This window comes from Pleurodeles waltl, chromosome 1_1, assembly GCF_031143425.1.
Source record: "Pleurodeles waltl isolate 20211129_DDA chromosome 1_1, aPleWal1.hap1.20221129, whole genome shotgun sequence".
In the NCBI taxonomy this organism is placed as follows: domain Eukaryota; kingdom Metazoa; phylum Chordata; class Amphibia; order Caudata; family Salamandridae; genus Pleurodeles; species Pleurodeles waltl.
In genome coordinates this window covers 859996653-860019234 of record NC_090436.1, presented here as the reverse complement: position 1 = coordinate 860019234, position 22582 = coordinate 859996653, and the positions used below count along the sequence as shown (strand labels likewise).

Genomic DNA, 22582 nt, shown 5'->3' with positions numbered 1-22582 from the left:
TTGTCAGCTTACCTGCAGCTGATGTCCACGAACCCAAGTCTGGCCGCATCCCGAAGAGGGTACGATCCAACCCTTCCGCTGAATAGGCTCGTCATAACCAGGCACGGCGAGTGCATGGAGCTAGACAGAGGACTAGTGGGTTGGATACAGGATGTACTGGTCATGTTGGGCCTTGCCTATCTCTCCTGTATTTAATAGCGCTTGTTCAGTCGACAAGCCGATATGATGAGCAGGCTTTTTAAAATCCAAATTACATTTTAAGAAATGGTAACCAAATGGACTTGCATACAGTGTTTACATGTTTTCGGATCTGATCTCGTATGTTATTGCTAAAAAAAAAAAAAGTTTCCTGATATACTACCGAAACCACTTTTCTGCTTAAAAATCACATCCCCGAAAATAAATAAAAAATGCGTCCATTGTGAAACCCAACCTCCAAATATGGCGGCTCCAGTATCAGACACTGACTAAATGGTGGTAGCAGTTTAGCTCTCTTTCAATAATCAGAAGTTATGACGGGAAAGCAAACGTATTCGCTGCCGCCGAACACCAGTGGCTTCCTGTTGGTAGTAGTTTACGGTGACCGTAGTGAAATAAGAAAACGGACTACCTTCGCACTACAATTTGCAAACGGGAAGCTCGGTGTTTGTGCCGGTCAATGAAGCGCGAGGAGCTATCGTTGTTGCAACCACATCAGTTATTCTCGGTTTGTAGAGCGCTGCAGAACAATCTAGTATAGAAACATATTATGCATAACAGACTTGCTTTTGAAAAACAACACCAGTAACTGAGTTATTCATGTGCGGTCAACACAGGGAGTGCCTCGTATTTCAAGATGGCCGCTTCGGCTGTGATGCTGCATGACCATTTATATTTTACAGTTTGAGGCAGCATCGCGGCCATATTGGAATGGCTGTAGTGGCTATCAAATACTTTTTGACCGGTTTTTCCTTGGGGTACGTTTGGATGTGGGTGCTTAAAGGTTAAACGCCAGTGGAGGTATCACGAAGTGTTTGATCAAAGCGCTCACTTGACCGGCGAGATTATATTTTATGAAATCGGTAAAGTATGTTGTATTTATTTGGGGGTTGCTCCATGCATGTGCTGATTTTCCTCGTGCACAGGCGGGGGTTGGTTCTCCTACTTGCGCCCCTGAGCAACTGTTTATCAAATAATTACCTCAAAGGGCCCATCTCTTCACATTATATTTTCTCGTTGTTTTCCTTCGTCCTCACTAGGCTGTCTACTCTCTGAGCGGTTGCTGGGTCAACTTGCAGAGAAGGTCTCCGGGTGTCGGGAGCCTTCCTTTCACCCTAAGCTTTTGTAGCGCCGACCCGCGTCAGGTAACGGAGGGACGACCACTGAATGCATGCTGTTGGTGCGCTAAAGTGTTTGTTATAGATTATATAGGCGTAGGTCCCTTAAATCCGTGGAGCCATTATTCAACAGCGGCGTTAACTATCACCAGCATCCCTGTAGCTACCAGAGAATCCAAAATCTATTTATACGACTTTTAAATGAGGGACTGTGTAACCACCCACCCGCCTCTTTGCAATGTATTGGACATAATGTATGATTTCTAAAGGTCCCGGTGGTAAAGTGGTGTTTCTTTTTCTAACAGTAGTAGGTCACTCACCAGGCTGACATCGTGCTTTCCTTTCTCAGGGTAGTGTGTGATGGGCTTTCACGTGTCAGTTGAACTAATTGTGGCAGTTGTAGTACTGATTGTTGCAGTTCTGTTAATTAAATGGAAAACGAAGGTGATGGGTGGAGTCCTTTCAGGAGTCTCTTTCATTGGATGGTATGGATGTGCATGGTACCTCGTTGCAGTCCTCCACTTATTTGACTATTAAGTCCCTCCAGACTGGGACAAATCATATGCATATCAGACTTCTCCCTACTTCAATAGGGCATTCTATCAAAACCGATATTGTGAGTCCCTTCCAAAAGGGAATACAAGTATCCCAATGCTGATTTTAGCATTACAGGTCCTAAAAGTGGGATGCATCTTGAATCCTGTGGCACTTCGAGCATTGACTCCATGTTTGTACATACCTGTTGCAGTTAGGGTGTCACACTGAAACATAAAGGTGATGGTGGAATGATTTTAGACGTTTCTGTGACTGATAATCACTCTGACTCAAATTCCAGGTTGTTGGACCCCGTTCACGAGCCACATGGCATTACTGGGACCTAGTTGTGGTGGCTGAGGTTTTTTGCCTCAGGTGTAGCGGGGTCCATCCTACGGTGGCTCTGCAATTTGGGCCAAATACAACTCTTCAAATGCTTGACTTGGTATCCCTGGCAAGCAGAGACAGGCTGTTCACCAAGGTGGTGTACAGGGCAAACACTTATAACTGAACAGCCTTCAAACAGACAATAACTTAATGTCCAGCCCAGTGTTTGTCTTTATATCAAAGAAAATACATTTAATCACACAGTGAAATCAAATACTACACAGTGTATTTCAAGTTAGTGAATGCAGTCTTTTGCTTCTGGTTATGATCTTCCATGGGCGCCCTCCAACCCGCTTTCCACACCCCAACACACACTTCCCACCAGGGTGACCATATCAATTACAGTTCCCTCTATTCTGTGGTAAAAGCAATAATTGGGCACTGGTGTGGAGTAGTTTATGCCGACACTACAGGCTCTAATGTGTAGTCATTTTGAGCTTTCTTACTCTTATTATTGATGTGGTCAGAAAAGTATCAAGACCTCGCACTCAAGTTTTTGGCACCTGTTACACTCTGTTCCGACTGCAGTTGGAGGCCTTTTTTACCTGCCTTTTTTCCATGCCTTTTTTCCATGCAGCAGTCATGAGGGGAAGTTTAGGGGGAGCCTACGTCTCCTGTTTGAGGAGTGACATTCCTTTTGAATAGGATTTGCTGGACAAATGCTATACAGCAGATCCTTTTGTAGTGACCAGAATGTCTCCAACTGTTGCATCCTTCTACTGGCTGGATGCATATGGATCCTAGATCCAGGCTGATTTTCTTTGATAGATCCAGGGCAGTTATAGCCTTCCAGGGCACCCTAGCTCTACCTCAGCTGCTACTCAGCTTCTTCCATTAGTAGTGGCTGCACCAAATCACAACTACCAGACTGACACAATGTTGTAGAATTTGTGCAGTCTTTGGGTGCAGTTCTCATCAGGAACAGGGAAGAAAGACCTACCTGCAGCAAGGGTCGCTCATGGCTTTTCTCTCAAGTAGTTCACCCTTTCTCTGTCAAATCAGGGACCCTCAGGACATGTCTTTCTTGATAGTCTTTCTTTCCGCAAGATTTGGGCAGACTCCTTCCCTCTCTTAGCACGTAGATAGTCTTCTAAGCACTAGGTGGAACCCTTTCTCCCTCAGCAGAAAGTACAGAGTAAGGAAATTTCTACTCATAGACACCAACCCTAGCACACAGCAGTCCTTCATTTACTCTGTGGAGAACTCCGTTGCTTGATTATGAAAATTTGGAACCTGTGCAAAGTGGTGTGGTTTGGATCTCCTTTTTACACATTGTCAAGGATAAGGAATGTGGACCCATTGTCTCATGTTTCAAATGCTGTTTCCAGGCTGCTTTCCAAATACCTTTAGGTTAAGTGATCCTTTTCACATTAGTTAGCGATGACCCTGGCTCCAAATAAGGTGTACCATAAACATGGGCATAATCAACTGTGTGTTGTCTGCACTTGACAGTCATCAGCCTTCTTGAGGCAGTAATTAGAGACTGGCAAAACGACAGGTCTGAATTAGAAACTTCCTCAACTTGACCAATAGTAACTGGAGTCTCACCCCCTATCATCAATCAAACTGCAGAGACTTTGAAAAACTAACTAGCAGCCCCTTTCTAGCAAAGTCTTCATAAAGGTATCCCTGACTTCTTCCTCTTCATGTCAGTGTCTGCATATCCACACTCCAGCTACATCATTGCAGGCAACACATACACTTCCACTGCCTGGGAAAGCTGTTGCCTTTCTCCATCTTGTTTCATGCCGAACAAGGGGCATCCAAGATGGATCCCACTAGTTTCAAAACTTAGACTTATACACACAAATAGATTCCTACTACCATATAGGTATCATACACTCGCTATTCTCTTTCTCGTACCCTATAATCACCACCATACGTGATATATCCAGGACAGGGACAGTAGTCCTGTCTCTGAGGGCACTCAAGTTGCGCCCCTCCATGTCACAAGACAGGTTTTGGACCTCAAATTGCCATGGACATGCCTAGGGCTTTGCATGCACCTTAGATTCGTGTGATGCCAGGACCAGAATAAAAATATGGATGCCAATTTCACATTCAGTGTGGATACTAAGTGCAGGGGTACTAGGCCATTATGCCACCCCAGCCATGGGCTAGCCATATGCAAGTTAGACATGGTTATGCACCAATATTTAAGGAGTTTTGTGTGATCACTTTGTTGCTAGTGGCCACTTAGGAAGAATTTCACTATCCAGGTCGATGAGATTAGTCCTTAATGGAGGTCTGGTCAGATGCTGAGGAAGGAAGGATTAGGATTGCCTAGCAAATATCAAAAGTCTGATCGTAGGTAGTCTTAATGAAGATAAGGATATGCTCATATGACTGAGGTTGATCCAGTGAAGCATTATTTTGATGAATGAAACTCTAAATAGATTAGTTTTATAAATTTCATACATTTAGGATATGTTTAGTTGACCTTTCAAAGCTGACTCAGTCATTCCTGAAACGAGGGCCCATTACTTTAAAGGAACATCATTCATGTTTCAATTTTGGCAACCTTGGTGTCGAAGCTGTTCCTCCCCCTATCCCCTTAACTCCTGTGCTAATTTTTCATTGTTAATGTGACTTGTTCATTTATTAATTGGACTGTTTTTAACTTCTTCCATCTTGGAGTGTAATTTCACCCTCCGTAGGGGGTTTACCTCTTCTTGAAACATTTTGATTGCTTTTAACTTTGGTATTTGTCCTGAGTAAGACATTGTCCATTTCCATTCCACCACGACTCCCTGGAGATGCCAGAAATCACCTTTTACTGTTTGAGTTCTTGATGTAGCACTGCTTGTGAGCTGGGAGAGATGGGCTGACAATTGCAACTTATTGTAGGATTGGCTTAGTCGCCTACAACCAAAAGTACTGTCATCCCTAAATCAGCATTTTCACCTCAACTATGACATGGTGCCACCAATAATGGTGTTTTGACACTTATTTACAGATACCCTGAGTATCACTGTCTCACACACAGCATGTTTTCCTAAGTACCATTATACGGAAACATCCGTGGTCATGGGGATAATCCTCCTCAGCTGAATAGGGATCACCTAACTAGGTTGTAGGTTGTTCAAGCTTGAACACTTAAAATGACTTCTCTCCATTTGGTGTTCCACCTCTGCACCCATTACTCAACATGGCTAACACCATAGACATTTCTGAAAATGCCAGGCATGCTTTAACGCAATATTTAGTAGCCCATGGCTTAACAGATGAGGGCGGGGATGTCACATTTATTGTGGAAGCTCATGAAGCTTACCAAACAAACATTCTATTCCTGGGTTACCTTTCCTGAGGAAGACACCAGAACATACATATTTCACACATACCAATTTGGAAATATACCGCAGCGGTACTGAGCATATCAGCATCTAGAGATAGCCCTTTCCTATCAATAACATCAAAATTGGTTCGGTGGCGCACTAACACATATAATACAACTCGTGAGATCAGGTCCTTTAAGTAATGACGGACCAACATGGCCCATGTTTGTCACATACACACCACATCCTGGCATACAGGCTATGCAAATAGCTGATGTAGGTGCAATTTATAATAAGCTAGTACAGCTTTACAGACAATTAATAGAATTCGTTATGCGGACCCTGAACACCCCCACCCCTCCAAGCACAGGCTGCACCATCTGGTCACCAATTGGCCATTACTGGGAGTAACCCACAAACAATACATTCTGTCATGGGCAAAGTGCCCACAGAACGTGAGAAGATTCTGTTCTGGATAGGGCAAAAAACAAGCCAGTTGGAAACAGTGTTTCTCCCTACGAGCGCCCAAGATAAACATAGAATTCTCACAATGTGCTTGCCATTCTAATGGGTCCCTCGGTGGATGACTGCACCACAATTGGTACAGTCTTTGCTGCAATTTACACTACCACACATGGTACCCCGGCACTTGCCAATTTGCCAGAAGTGTTAAATTCAAAATGAGCACAGGGCTGCTCCAGCCCGAAACCTGGGGATAAAACTGATGCATAACTTCAACACAGTCTCCTCAGTAATACTAAGTAACATTAAAGGGGAAGCTGTAGCCCATACGCCAGCGGGTCCGGGAGATACCACAGTTGAAAGAGGAGTGACAACTACCAAAAATTATTTCTGACACCTATGCTAGTATATGACGCAATAGTTTGGCAGTCAAGCCAAAAAAAACTGAAATTCAGAGTACCACCCCGAAGGACAGTACTAAACAAGCACAAGAGGGTTCTAAAAAAACAATGGGATTAACAAATAGTAAATAAAGACAGACAAAGTCGGAGAGCAGACTCTCCCCATCCGGAGAACTCTGAAAGGAGATTTAATCTCAGAAATAGAGAAACTTGGAAGGCTCCTGACAGATATACTGATTCACGTCCCTCTCGTTCCTTTCAGACACATCCGATAGACATAGTGAGAAAGTGGGTTGGTCAGAGCAATGTCCTGACTATGTGAAACAGAAGAAAGACTTACAGCGGTCTTCAGACAACCCACAACAAAAGCCACAATTTAAAAAGAAAAAGGTGGCAGCAATTTCGATTAAACATGCCACCAAACTTGAGAACATTGCTTAAGAACAAGATGTGGGTAGTGACCCTGCTGGACAGCGCAGCAGAAGTCACAATATGTTGCCAGAGTCTGAAAGATTATCTGGATGCGATAGCAACCAACAACTTTCTTGCAGTTGGGCCTACAGACGGGCGCATACTCCCACCCAATAGGGTTTATGATTTAAATATCCAGATTGAGGGAGACATAGAGTGTACCATTAGTGTAATTTTTTGGAATGAACTTAATTGTGATATCCTATTGGGAGAAAGAGACTGGCCACCTGAACACGTCCATAAGATGTCACAGGGGGAAGATGTCATTTTGCCTTCTTTCTCATAGCTTGGTCAGGGAGCGGTAAAAGAAGCTTACGCTGTTGACTGGGCTTTGTCACAGGTACCTGCGCTATACCGCAACCACGTAGAGTGGGATAGAGATTCCTCCTACCAAGTAATATCTATTAGGTCTACACCCCAGCCTCAGCCCCAGTATCCTGTTAAATCATGAGGCTAAAGCTCCAGTGAAAGAGGGCCTCGCTCAGCTCGAATACCAGGAAGTAATAGAGCCCTGTTTCTCTGAAATGAATAACCCGTTATTCCCTGTTGCAAAACCAGAAGATTTGTATAGAATAGTCTTAGATTACAGATACCTAAACAATTACACACGCACATATGCAACACAAAAAGCACACAGCTCCGCACTAATTAATAACATAGTGCATAAAAAATACAAAACAACCTTGGATATTTCCAGCATGTTTTTTCTGCCAAGTGCATTCACATTTGGCTCACAAAAACTGTTCTGCCATTAGCCCCAGGGCTATAGGAACAGCACAGGGTTGTTTTCAGCCCGTGTAACATCAATATTGCATGATATTGATATTGATCTTGAGGCGTTGTCTATGTGGTTGACAGCTATCTCACAGATGACAACCTCAACATTCATCTTGCCAGGGTCCATCAAATTGTTCTAGGATTCGCAGCCCTTGCCTACAAATTCAATTTTAGGAAAACTAATATAGCCTTTCTCAGTGTATTGTTCCTGGGATATGAGCTATCAAATGAGGGCAAGATCCTGGCCCCTCACTTTTTAGAAAAATGTGCTCAACTCCAGCCACCAAATACTATCAAGAAAATGCAATTTGTACTTGGTTTCTTTAATTTTGGCAGAACTTACATTCCTGGCTATGCACAAGGCATCAAGCCACTCTATGATTTAATTCACCCAGATTTCTCAAACAGACCCTGGACACTTGAACACACACGCATCCTTAGAGGATTGCAGCAAGACATGCTACAAACAAAACACTCACACCCATGTGACAACAAAACAAATTTGGTCATCAGAATAATTGCTGGTGCCATTGGGTCCACCTGTGTCACCTTTAATGAGGGTGACACGGTGCCCATAGCATGCAAATCACACTTGTACTCCAATGCAGAACAACGTTATACACCCACAGAAAAAACTGCTGTACAGGTGGCTGTCATTAATGAGAGGCCAGTTGCCCAAGGGAAACACATTATTGTCATAATCCCGGTGCCAGCCTTAGAGGCTGTCACCAAAGCAAACGTTCCTAACGCTAAAGCATTACATCCTTGCTGGATTCAATGGGCTACCTCCCTGACTGCCACTGATGTTGATTACATCCTTGACCCAAAACTCCAAATACAAGAATTTCTCCAGTACAAACAGGAGTATCCAGCACCTCTTGGTTCAGCACAACCAGCTGTAGGTACAAAACATCAATGCTCAGCCGCTTGCACTGCTGTGAGCGGAGTGATGAAGGATGGTGTATTCCACCCTCAGAATACCTACACACAGACCCTAGGGGACTGCACAGCACAATTGGCTCTTATCTTGGCACAGGAGCATACAGATCCAGAACATCTCACGTTGATTGTGTATGATTCGGATTACTGTGTCCAGTCCTATAATAATTACCTAAATTATTGGCAGTTGAACGGGTTCAGAGATTCAAAAGGGAACACCATAAAACACAGAACTCTGTGGAGGAGGGTGGCTGATCTTAAGAACAAGCTACCAGAGGCTCATGTAGTACATACATTGGGCCATCAACGTGTAGGAGTACACGTTATTGGAAACACCTTGGCTAATGTAGCAACCAAATCCACAGTAGCTATGGCTACTGCTGCTGCCGTGACTCGTTCTCACATGAGATTGGATAATGAAATTCTGGCTGGCATGAAAGCCTCGGCTGAAGGCAACCCTGTCCCAAAAGCATACCCTACTAAATATTCCTAACATATCAGTGCACATAATGCTGCCTTTGCGACAGTTCCTGGGGTTGGAGATCCAGTGATTCCTAACCAAGACCAGAGATTAGATCTCATCAAAGCAGCGCATGAGGGTGTTGCATCTGCTCATGGTGGTGTCGCAGCCACAATAACACTCTTACAGAAATGCTTCTGGTAGCCTGGTCTATACAAACAGACCAAGCAATATGTTCTTTGGTGCGACATTTGCCAGATAATAAAGGGCTCAAACATCAAACGCCCACCACAGACATCCCTCTTAGTGTCCAACAGGCCACTACAATGTGTGTACCTGTACCATTGTGGTCTCTTACAACCTGGTGGTGCATACAGATACAACTTAGTTGCTATTGATTCCTGTTCTAGATTCCTGTGGGTTGGCCACAGTAGTTTGCTGACGCTCAAACTGTTATAAAAGACTTGCTGGTCTTTATCAGTACATTATCTGTTGCAGCATTACACTCGGACCAGGGCTTTGCTTTTGCTTCTAGGTCATTTATGGACACCATACGGACAATCGGCGTTGAACTCCAATACTCTTCTCCATATCATCCAGCGGGAAGTTCAGTCGTGGAGAGGAGGAACCGTGACCTAATGCAGTCCTTAACAGCTTGAATATTCGGTTCAGGCTGCAGTTGCCTTCATCACCTGTATGGGGGTCCAAAAAGCACTGAATAATCTGCCAAGACAGTCCTTGGGAGGATGCATTCTTTATGAGGTCCTCTTTAGGATACCTATTACATGTCCCAGATCTAGATATCCCTGGTATGGTGGCAGCTGACACACCTCTTGACATAAATGAACGTCTCACTGTCTTACAGGAGCTTCAGCAATTTCTTGATGATAATTCATCTGCCAGTGCTTCCACCTTAGGAATAAGGGATTTGCCAACAACTTCTACAGGCTGGATTCCTAAAGTTGGAGATCTAGTTTGGGAGAAGATTGCTGTGAAGAAGGAATTCGGCCCATCTTCCAGAGCACCAGTCTGGGAATACAAGGCACCAGAACTGTCATTCTACCACCACTGTTAGTTTCCAAAGGGAACAGATTTGTCTCCATCGACATCAATTTGCATCATGTGGCTGATCCTGCACAGTAGACCCAGTGGTCCCTTGGGTAGTTCTCGGTCCCCTCTCACTACGCAACAGGACATGCCTCTTCAAAGAAGAAACAACAACACTTCTGAATATACCAGCATGTATGACAATGGTACAAATGCCTCCTCAAACATGAAGAGGGTGGAGAACGAGCTTCTGCTGATTCCTGTTATCACTTCATCGATAAGACCTTTCTAAGATGTAGGTGTCTTCTACTCCAATTCAACACAAACTGACAACACCGTCTACTAAGACCCTGCATGTGAAGTGGATCCATCCACCAGTAATGCACTGGCTCCTCTGTTTGCAGAGTTTGCAGAGTCTGCTTCTGGTTACTTTATCAACATTGATGACTTTTCTTCAACTTCATCCACACCTGCAACTGAAACTGTTTTAAAGGCACATAAGCTGTACATATGGCTTAAAAATAACTATTTAGTTTAGGCATGGTATTATCAATGTATATTTCTGACAATGCATGCCTTTCTGTTATGGATCAGTTTTGTGACTGTTTTCTTTCTCTTAATACATTTTCTTTATCTTCCTGAACACTCCTCTGTTGAGCAAGCGGATGAAGTTTCAACACCCTGTCTTACCTCACATAAGGTCCAAAGAGACTTGTCCTTGTAAACATTTCAGCAGTACCAATTAAAGATGGCATTGTTTGGAACAAAGTTCCCTTTGATATTTACAGGCCTACTGAGGTTATTCAAATTCCATATGTATTCAAAATTTCAGTGACTGATGTAATTATACCTGGTGTTGTTTCTGATGACTGGGGTGTTCAAACAGTTGATTCAGTGATTTTCTGAGCTGTAGGATTACACTGTATTTGAAAGTGATGATGTGTACGTGAACACAGCAAATTATGGGAAATATTCTGTAATAATCACTGGGGACATTATTGTCTTTTGCTAACTGATACCAAATTAATCTGTTTCAATTCCTTTGTTTCCCCGACTTGCTGTTGAACGTTATGAACACATGAAGAGTACTATTGATGTAAAAAGTGTATGGGCAACACAAGATTGACACATTTAAGGTAGGGGAGCTTTGTTTAGAGCATGCCTTATTCCTGTTCAAATGATATTTTTAAATGACACGGTTCAACAAACATCCTGCGTAGAGTTAGCAAAAATATAAGAAATGAATGCGCCCAGTATCCCCACACCAGTCAAATTCACTGATTGGCAAAAATTCCTGAATGTCACAGAGGAAGAACTGAATGCTTGAGTTCAAGATGGTACCTATAATTCCACACTTTCAAGTCCCGGTAGATGGTTATTGTGGCCAACAGACACAAATGGGTGTCAGGCGTGTTTTGTGAATTCCTCAGGGGGTTTCGTGATTAGCCAACCGGACCCTTGCTATGTCTCGGGTCAGCACTTGGGTATAGTTACCACAAACAGTGAGGGGAAAATGAACCAGTGTTTACGCAGTAACACCTTAGCAGCAGTTAAAGAACATCTTAGTCTCCTATCAGAGGAAGTAGACTTGCAAGAGTTCTTGCCAGGTCAAAGACAGCCGTGCTCTAAACGATTCCTGTATGCCATATACAATGAAATATAGAAACTTTCTCAAATGGAAGCACTTGCACATTTAAGGCAGATAGATAAGGAAAATATGGAAAAGGCTTTAGCTGTTGCCAATAATAGCACAACTACTCTGTCCAACAGAATATACACCCTTAATAACATAGTGTCTTCTGCGATTGATCTCATACAGAATGACATGTCCCTTTTACACCATGGACAAAGTCAGCTGCGCTCCATCATGCAGTTAGGTTGTACATTACAGATTCTGAAAAATGGCAGTGTCCCATGGAAATACATTAACAGTAGTGACTTGTTTGCTGCTTTCAATTTGTCCAGGGAGCAACAGATAATGGCTAAAAAAGAAGTAAGTTACACCATACTTTACATAGAAAAGTTAGAAAAGCTGCCTTTTACAGTAGTGGAAAGTCCTTCAACAGTATGGCTGGTACACAGTGTTAAAAAACTGCTGATTTATACCTTTCATTTCACAAAATGTTTGACATTTTGCTGTGGGCAGATATGAGCAGCTAGGAGATAGCTATATTAAAGAAGAGTAGGAGTTGCCTTTCAAGTTCAAATGCCTGAACAGCGAAATAGAAGTCTTCCTGAGCGGAAGCGAATGTGAGACTACTGTTATTCATGCTAGGATCTGCAAGCTTGCGTCACTTCACGGTTTTTGCAATGCAAGGGTCACGACCCTGGCATGCTTTCTGAAGGGCACTCCCGTCTGTTTGATTTGTCCTGCATTTCATATACTTTCGAATAGAAGTTATGTGGTCCTGAACGATGAGAGCTGTTGCAGGATGAGACTAGGAATTGCCTACCCAATTTCGGTCTCTCAAATTGTAACTTGTTGTGGACATGTTTTATTCCCCCCACACAAGAGATAAGAGTAGGCGAAATGTGGCTTCATATTGATGCTACTAATCTAATTATGACAAGCTGAGGAGACTAAAGGCACTCCTGTTCCAAAATCAAGTGGCGTTGACATTGACTAAAGAGACGTATGCTCTCCAGATAGCAAGATCATCAGCCGAGATACAATCCCAATTAAATACCAACTTCCCCAACCACTTTGGAGAGCTGGTTTCCAGAATATTCAGCATTTCAAGCACTGCGGAGATTGTACGCTTCATAAAGGCTGTTGGGTCTGGATTTGTTTCCATCTTCCAGACAGTCTTTGTAGTCATTCCATCAGCTACCCATTCACTCTTTTCAAGTGTGTTTGACAGCTTTCCTGTGACTTTGGCTCTGATTGGCGAGATACTGCTGCTGCTGTTCTTAATATGCAGTGGTTGTGCCTTCTCAACTAAGCGGAGTGGTGGAGCTACTACCACCATCCCAGCTGTGCCGGGATCCCGCGGTGCAGTTCTTTGGTGCTCCGTTGCTGGAGGAATTGGAGCATGATTAGTCACTTTCATTCCGATCAGCCTATGGTGCATGCAACCTGTCTTTCATTGCACATGGTGCCTCTTTGATCGTCTACCATTGGTGTCTTGCTGTTCCACCCGTGCCTCCTGTGGACAAGGAACTGCTGAGTCCCCGATGAGGTTTTATTCACGGTTGTGCCCCATGAGACTGAGGCTGATTTATGAGGCTACCTATTAGCCACCTCTTGTGAACTATTTGGCTTCAAGAGGCACTATGGATGATGCTGCCTATGTGGGGGATCCTATGCTTGAGCCTTCTGCACACTTCTGCTCAGTGGATCCATCTGCCAATTCAGTCATCGATCTGACATCTGACGATGTGGAGTCATTCCTAGATGCACTCCCATTCGATTACTTTGGAGATATTCTTCAAGATCACGATTATTGTTAGATGATTTGACCATTGGCCTTACTAAAGGTTCAAAATTTAATGCCAAATTGCCTTATTAATTTGATTCACATTTGGCCTGCTGTGCTTGTCATGGTCCACATTTTATCTCCTTGTATGTTTTTAGACTAGTTTTTAATAATGTTTTAGTATGATTTTAGCCAAGGGCATTTTAGCTTGGACTCATGCACCTTCGTTACCGTATTGGCATCCTTGTTACAGCAAAGGGGAGGGTGTGGTGAATCCATATTAGTTTTTATTGGGAAGCAGGAGATTAGCTTATCCCTTTGGCCGGTGCCCCCATCACTCAGGGACTTTTAACCTACTTAACTTGCTTTGTCTTAGCCCATTTATTGTATTATTTATTTTGAGATGGCTGCTATTGTTTACAGTTAGAGAAATGTTTTGATTTGTATTATCAGTGCCACTCTGTGAAGGCGTCACTATCAGCGTCATAATCAAGTGATGTACACAGGTATTCACATCCTGTCCCTTTCCCACTTGCGTGTGGCAGGAAAATAATGTACTTTTGGTGGGAATTGCTCACATAATTACTGCCACAAGCCTTCCCGCTTATCTATTGTTTGGAAACATACCTGCATCAGAGGTCCTACATGATCTGTATAAATACATCTCACACAGACAAGGTTATCAGAGGGATTCCTACCAGATGCAATCTATGCCTTCTATGCTGTACATCCCCCTGCAGCAGAATTCAGTCTTCGTGTCCCCACAGAGTCTGACCTAGACCTCATTCCAATGTAACAAGGGTTGAGGGGCGCTTCTCCTGGACATGATACTGGCAGATTAGATTTATCTCACCTAGCTTTTGTTAAGTGAGAGACTAGGTTCTCCATGCTAGGGATTTTACATTTCATGTTTATTGCAAGATGGTGGGGAGTCTTTGTATTCACAACTCTCATCCTTATAATTGTACTGCATTATCCTAATTATTGCAGCTCATGCATTTTATATTGCAGTCTTTTATTGCTTGTGTGTGTGACTGAGACTTGTTATTAACCTGAGAAAAGGGTAACTTCTGTTCCACCACATAATCTCTTGAGATGTCACACTCTTGAGTCCATGCATAAAACTGCCAGAAATCACCTGTTACTGTTTGGGTTTTTGGTGAGGTACAGCTTGTGATCCGGGAGGGTTGGGCCGGCAATTGTGACTTGTTGTAGGATTAGCTTAGTCGCTTACAAACAAAAGTACGGTCATCCCTAAATCAGTAGTCTTGGCTAGGAGCGAGAGTCCAACTACAACAACAGTGATGGCATTAAAAATTAGGTTTTTATTTATTTTATTAAAAGTACATTTGTTACTGTGCATTTAACATTTGTATTGTGATGCTGTATATACGGTCTCTCTGTTCTAATTGTACAAAACACATTCTGTGTAAATCAGCTGAAGTGAGTGTAAAGGTCCACCAACCTTACATTCTAGATTCGACACAAGCGATAGAAGCTTCCACGCTTTACTGAACCCCCAGCAAACCTCACATTCTTACCGTTTTGGTTATCAGTAGACTGAGAAAAGTGAATGGAACAAGAGAAAGAAGCATGAGCACTGGGTATTTTCATGTGGCTTGTGTGCACGACTGGGCTGAATCTGTACTGCAGAAGCACTGATATCTTGAAAAGAAAAAAAGACCTTATATGGTTATGGAATTGACTTTTGAAGTTAACTGCTGTTTTCATACATGATGTACCTGTCAACACTGTATTTAACACTCTATACTACAAAGAAATTGGTAATTTCTTCTGAGTTGCAATGGAGTCCATGTGGAAAGGGTAACCGTGTGGAACTCTCTGTTTTTTTGTTTATATGTTGTTGGCTAAAGTAAAGTGCCTTCACTGTTCTGCGATAACTTTCAGTGATTCTGTTTACGTTTAGGGTAATATGTTGATGACTGTAGTATTGAAATGCCTCAATCTCATATAATCTGTCCACCCCCTTTTAGTTGTATACTTACTATTATCAATGTCTTCATACTGTACTTGTCTCACAACAGTTTTAGGCCAACAATTCCATTGAATTCTATTACAAAAAGATTTACAGTAGTTATTAGGTTTGTTGGACCTGGCCCTTTTTGCAGGGTTATCACCAAACATTTTGCCGCCTTCCTCCTATTTGTTCTGACTTTTGGTTGGATGTAGGAGTTTGGGCACTTTACCACTGCCTACCAGTGCTAAATTGCATATGCTCTCTGTCTAAAATATATTGGTGATTGGTTTATCCATGATTGGCACATTTGATTTCAGCAGTGGCCCATCTGTATGGGCTGAGGGGCCATGCGCCTCTGTCTTTTTCTTGACATAAAGAGTATTTGTCAGGCTGAACAAAAGTCAACCTGACAGATAATCATCTGGTTCAGGTCAGGCATCCAGGAGTTGGACATGCACTAAAAGCACATACTCCTGGCTGCCTGAGTTGAACTTTGCTGGGCTGAAAAAGCCACAGCCCTGTGGGCATGACTTCAGCCTAGCAAAGGTGCCTCGAGGCCCTCCCCCTCATGACGAGGGGGAACATCACCGATTGCTTCAGACGTGGGCGCTTCTGTTTTAAGCCCTGTTGCATCCAGGACTGAGTGTCAGTCAGTGACAAATCATCACAGAGTGGGGTCAGCAGTCTCATTGACCCCATCCCACTCTGTGACGAGTTGGGACTGCTGCCCTCCCTCAGTGGCTGACCTAAGGCCAGCCAATGAGGAAAGGCAGCAGTACCTTCCCTGTTAGAGCTGCTTAGCTAAGTTTTTTGTTGTTGTTTTTGTTTTGTTTCGTGCTTGCATGTATGAATGTATTTGTTAGTGAGTGTTGTGAATGGGTGTGTGAGTGAGGTGTACATGTGCATGTGCAATGTACCCTCTCCCTCTTAAAATTGCTGGCAGCCAATGTTTGTTTTACTAGTAAGTCCCTAGAATGGTGCACCATGCGTGCCCAGGGACTGTAAATCAAATGCTACTAGTGGGCCTGCAGCACGGATTGTGCCACCCACACAAGTAGCCCTGCAAACATGTCTCAGGTCTGCCTTTGCAGTACCTGTGTGTGCAGTTTTACACTGCCATGTCAACATGACAAGCACACCAACTTGCCAGGACCTGACTTTTTCTTTTACTACATGTAAGTCACCCCTAAGTTAGGCCCAAGACAGCCTCATAGGCAGGTTGCAGTGCAGTGTATTTAAAAGAAAGGACACATACTGGTGAATTTTACATGTCCTAATACTGTAAAAGTCTGCTAAATGCTTTTTATTATGGCAAGGCCTATCTCTTCCATAAGATAACCTAGGGATTGTCTTGAAATATCCTTCAAGTGTATTTTCCCATTGGGCGCAGATAGAGAAATGGTGTATGAAGTATTTTTTTTTTTTTAATTTTAAGTTTGAAAATGGCACTTTTAGAAAGTGGGCATTTTCTTACTTAACCATCCTGTGCCTCTGCCTAACTGTGGGTCAGGATGATAGTCGGTCAGTTTGTGAATTCAATCTACACAGTCACACAAAGGGAGCAGAGGTGCTGCCCTGCATATCCTGATGAATTTCCCTGAGCTAGAGTGGTGAGAGGAGCAGACACTTGCACCTGAATAGGGATGTGCCTGTCCTTACACAAATCAGTCTCCAGCTCCTGGAGTGTTTCTGGGGCAGGGCAGTATAGGCAGGGTCTTGTGCACTAGAAAGACTTTTCATTGAAGTTTGCCTATTTCAGAGGTAGTAATGGGTAAAAGTACTGGACATCTGACCCCCACAAAGTTAGAATCCTTCTGGACTGAAGGCATTCTGCCAGGAAGAAAAGCTAGATGCTGTTGAGGGACTGCCCCTCTGCACAAGGAATTAATACTCTAGAAATGCAAGATTACTTTTACCATTGACAAGTTGTGAGGGGGTCCTGTGGCTCCGTTGGACATGTGGTCCTTCGTGCAGGTATTTAACATAGCAGGCCTCTCTGAGATGCAATGCTTAAGTCCAGGCGGTGTCCTAGCTCTGGACAGCCCTGTATTCTTTTCTGTTCCTGAAGACATGCATGTTCAGGTTCCGTGAATAGCACCTTGCATGGCCGCAGTGTGTAATAGTGAAAGAATCCCTCTCTGCATCTTGACAGCGGGAGGATGATTTCAACATCAAGAACAACATATTCTCAGTCGGTTTATCTGATAAATCTATTTTGCAATTTAGTTTATAAGTAGTATTTCACATTTTATGTTGACATTTTCTGTCTTTAATCTATTTAGTCACCAGGACAAATGAAGTTGGACTACAAGATCAAATAATTTGAACACATCCTTGTTTTGCTGACTTTGTCAGTATGCTTGGTTGAGTCAAATGATCTGATAAACCTCTATGGTAGGACACATCAAGGAGACTGGAATTGGGGTTGTGTTTTTTTTTTCAATAGTGTACTTGTTCAAGGGACGAAATACTACCTAAAAACCTATATTTTCTCTATTAAAATTCACTTGTCCCACCTACTCTCAACATCTGCTACACACATATTCTGGCCTAGAAACACCCCCTCTCCCCCACCATTGCACATATACCCCTTTGCAGACATCAATCCACTCCTTCACAGGCATATACAGTCTCCTACATAGATAAAAAATCCTCACACACCTTGAGAGAGATAAAACACTCGCACAAAAAAAATAAAACAACAGTAGGCCTAGCCTATAGCACACTTGGCTCCTAAATTGTAAGGCCTGCTGCCTAGAACAGCGATCGAGAGGGTTGTGAAACCCAACACTTGCACTAAGTGTCATTAGGAGGATAGGCTCCCCTGTCACAATGAAGGCTTGGGAACAAGTGGGGGAGCCCTACACTGGCTTGGTGCTTTCTCTTCAGCGAAGAAATCCAACTCGGCCACGTTTATGAAAAGAGGTGATCTGCTCACTAGCTGTTTTAGGGCCTACACCCTGTTGGTTTAGGACTCCGTCACAGGAGATGCTCACATCCCTCCATATTATCACCAAAGCTTATATGATTATTGTTTGTGCTCAGTTCCCTTATTTTGTTTGTAAGGCCTTCCTTGCCACCTCTCCACTTTGGTCTAGTGAAGAAGCTAGGATTTGATTAATGTTTTCTTGATCTTTAATTCAGACACTGGGCAATAACTTCTACTTTTAGGCACTAAATTATCATATTGTGTTTGCTATAGGGGGCATCTTGTGAATGATGCTACCATATGTTTTACAACCCAGTCGGATCTTGACAAACAAAAGGGCATTCCAGAAGTCTTACTGTTGGTGATTCTTTAAGATAATATAGTTGGGTAAGAGGACATGCCTTTTTCCATTGGATAGCCTCCTTTAATGTGAGCTTCCTAAATAATTACGCATATCATATGCCTCGTCAATTTAACAGTCCAGCAAAAATCTTTCTGGATACAAGTTGAGCAAACCAGCTATGACACTTTCCCAAAGTGGGACCTTAAAAGAGAACAAGCATGGAAATATATACAGTAATCTAGCAAATTCCACATTTTAAAGGTGCATATATGTTGATTTCCATACTGCAAACAAGTGTAAGCAAGATAGGAAGCTCTATTTGTATATTATCAGTGGCCTTCACTCGCCTAACAAGCAAAGCTGTTTTGGAGATCATCACCTTGATGGAAACAAATCGGCAAAGCAGTGAGGTAAGGTAGCCCTGGAACCTGCTCTCACTTTGAGTGATGTAATTGTGGCTGCAAACTTTAGATATAGCCACATTGTTAATGAAAAATAGTAATTTGAGTTTATTTTACTCCCGTCTACCACATAGTTGCTCCTGACTTTTGTTTAGGACTCTGCATTTTTGTCTTCTTTAGCATATCACATAATGTAGATTTTCCTAGTCTATGACGGAAAGTCTTAATTTTATTAAAGACACGGAGGCGAGTATTATGCGTTTCTTTTCTTGCTTTATTTAATGAGCAGCAGTCAAGAAACTCCAAATCCCATAAGGCTTAACATCTGTAGCCAATGGGATTAAAAAACGTAGTTCAGAACACACAGAACCAATAGTTATTACGATATGCTATTATGACGTCACTTGACTGCAAGCAGCCCTCTTTTCTTGCAAATGAAGTCAGTTAACCGTGAACAAAGGGAGTAATAAACAAAGAATAAACAGAGCCATGAGGAAAGCAAAGACATCAGAGAAAAAATCCAGGAGCTTGCAGAGGCAAGGGTGATCCGGACAAACCGACAGAGATGGTCCAAATCCTGAAGGAAACGAAATGATTGGATGGTCTGACGAGATCCGATTAGGACGTTGTCTGAGTGGTTGAAGCGGAAACTAGAGAAAGGGAGGGATAAACAAAGTTATACAAGAGGTGGGATAATACTCGCCTCCGTGTCTTTAATAAAATTAAGACTTTCCGTCATAGACTAGGAAAATCTGCATTTTATGGCAAGACCGGAGGCTCCTATTATGCCAGTTTAAAGCATATTAATCACGTTCAAAGAAGCATTATCAATCGGTTTGCAATAAAATACTCTAAAAGTATTGTCATTGGACCAATCCGCAGATTTTAGAATATCCTCCAAACGGGATCCCGCCCAGAAAGCTTTGGAAGCCATAGCCCCCCTAGAGGAATGAGCTCCGAACTTTGAAACATCAATACCAGCCAAGGACATAATCAGTCTTACCCAACGGGCTAATGTAGCAGAAGAAACAGGGTTATGGGGTTTCCTGAAAGATATGAGAAGTTGGGAGGAGGATGTTCTCAAATCTGCGGTCCTATGCTCGTAAACTTTGAGACACTGTCCCACACACAATTTTGGTTGAAGCGGAAAATAGGGATAAAAGACTGACGAAAAATTGGTCTTGGTACGTCTTACAACCGAAAACAGCACACCCGACGGGGTGAATTGACGGTTGGAGACGTCCAAAGCCTTAACATCTGATAAACGTTTAATAGAAACTAAACATAATAACATTGTTAATTTAGCAGATAAAAGCTTTAATGATAAACTTGAATTATCTGGTAATGCAATCAAATATTTCAAAACAATATTAACATCCCACAAATGATTGTATTTTGGTAACGGAGGTTTGGAAAATTTTACTCCCTTTAATAATTTACATACCAACGGGTGCTCGCCTACTGGTTTTCCGTGAACATGAATATGGTTGGAAGAGATAGCAGATCTGTAAAGATTGATAGTGCGAAATGGTTTACCTTTGCTGGCTTCCGAGGCTAAAAAATTTACGACAAAAATTACATCTGCTGAAAAGGGATTAATTTGTCTTCCCACACACCAGCAATCCCATAGAGACCAGGATGCCTTGTAGGCTTTTTTGGTGCCTGGGGCCCAGGAGTTTGAGATATAATGGGAAGCTTCTGCCGAAATGACAGGGGAAGATTGGGAACTCCTGATATTTTCCAAGCGGATAGGGTTAGGATATTGTTCAGAATAAGGGGATGAGAACGGTGAAGAGGGTCTAGTAGCAGATCCGGAAAGGATGGAATTAACAAGGGAAAATCTATTGACAGTTCTAAAAGAGTGGGGAACCAAATTTGGGATTGCCAAAACGGGACGATAAGAGAGAGAGAAGCGTGTTGACGTCTGGCCTGAGCCAGAACCCTGTTGATCATTATGAAAGGGGGAAAGGCATAGTTGAGAGAAAGCGACCAGTCTTGTGAGAAAGCATCTGATGCTAAGGCTAAGGGATCTGGGCGCCAGCTGTAAAATTGGGGGAGCTGTGTGTTGAGTCGGGATGCAAAAAGGTCTATGGAGAAGGGGCCCCATAAGGATTGAATGTTGTGAAACACGGAAGGATGAAGTCTCCAATCGCTGGAGTCTCGAAGGTGACGAGAATGCCAATCTGCCACTGTGTTGAGAACTCCAGGAAGATACTCTGCATGTACCGAAAGATGGTTTGAGAGGCAAAACTCCCAAAAGCTCTTGGCTAGATCTGCCAAAGGTTTGGATCGTGTACCCCCAAGATGGTTTATATATCTGACCGCAGATATATTGTCCATCCTGAGCAGGATTGCACAATGTACTTTGTGCTTTGCTAGACTTCTGATTGCAAAGGAGCCTGCAAGCATCTCTAAACAACTGATGTGCAATTTGGACTCCTCGCTTGACCATGTACCCCCAGTCGAGATGGGTCCACAACGGGCTCCCCAGCCTTGATGGCTTGCATCGGATTCTAACACAAGATCTGGGGCTGATGGAAAGATACTTTTCCCGTTCCAAGCATCTAAATGGTCTATCCACCATTGAAGCTCTGTGCGAGACTCTATGTATAAAGGAACGAGATCGGAATACGAAAGCCCCTTTCTCAGGTGTTGAATCTTTAATCTTTGAAGAGCACGATAGTGAAGGGGACCCAGAAAGATTGCTTGGATAGAGGAGGAGAGAAGACCTACAACTCGGGCTAGACTTCGGAGGGAAATGAGGGAATTTCGGAGAATTTGCAAAATTTCTGATTTTATGGATTTTATTTTTGACGATGGTAGAAGAAGGGTCGCTGAGAGAGAATTGATTTGAAATCCCAGAAATTCTACGATTTGGGAGGGTATAAGAAGGGATTTTTCCCTGTTTATTATGAAACCCAATTGCTCCAACAGAGAGCAAGTCGTTTGTAGGTGGAGTAGGAGAGTCTGAGATGATTGACTTAGGATGAGGATATCGTCTAGATAAATTAATAATCTTATCCCTTGAGCTCTTAGAAAAGCTACCACGGGTTTCATGAGTTTTGTAAAGCACCATGGGGCTGACGATAGACCGAAGGGCAGAGAGGTAAAGTGATACATTTTGTCCAACCACTGGAATTGAAGAAATTTTCTGCATTCTGGATGAACAGGAACCACTAAGTAAGCGTCCTGTAGATCCAATCTGACCATCCAGTCGTTCTGGAGGAGAATGTCTCTGAGATGGAGAATTGTTTCCATTTTGAAATGCCGGTATACTACAAACCGGTTGAAATGTTTTAGGTTGATGACTGGACGCATCTTTTTGTTTTTCTTTTGAACAAGAAAAATTGGGCTGATAAAACCCGAAGAAAGGGGAAGAGTGGGCGCAATCGCTTGTTTGCGTAACAGTGTGTCTACCTCTAGGGAAATTAGATGAACCATTTCTG

The 22582-nt window shown here is 42.9% G+C and overlaps 1 protein-coding gene across 8 annotated transcripts in view; it reads left to right on the top strand.

Annotated features, from left to right (window-relative positions):
- The first annotated feature begins 588 nt into the window (after positions 1–588).
- The window catches only part of NAA35 (N-alpha-acetyltransferase 35, NatC auxiliary subunit), a 521214-nt gene continuing 499220 nt past the window's right edge, over positions 589–22582 (top strand). Inside the window, exons 1-3 of one of the 8 annotated variants that reach the window (XM_069229478.1) lie at positions 970–1061; positions 1239–1343; positions 11154–11205. The gene's annotated coding sequence lies outside the window, so the exon portion shown is untranslated. Of the gene's footprint in view, positions 707–877; positions 1067–1103; positions 1344–11153; positions 11206–22582 lie in introns of those variants that run through there. The other 7 variants (XM_069229487.1, XM_069229464.1, XM_069229496.1 and 4 more) reach the window with 7 other exon arrangements.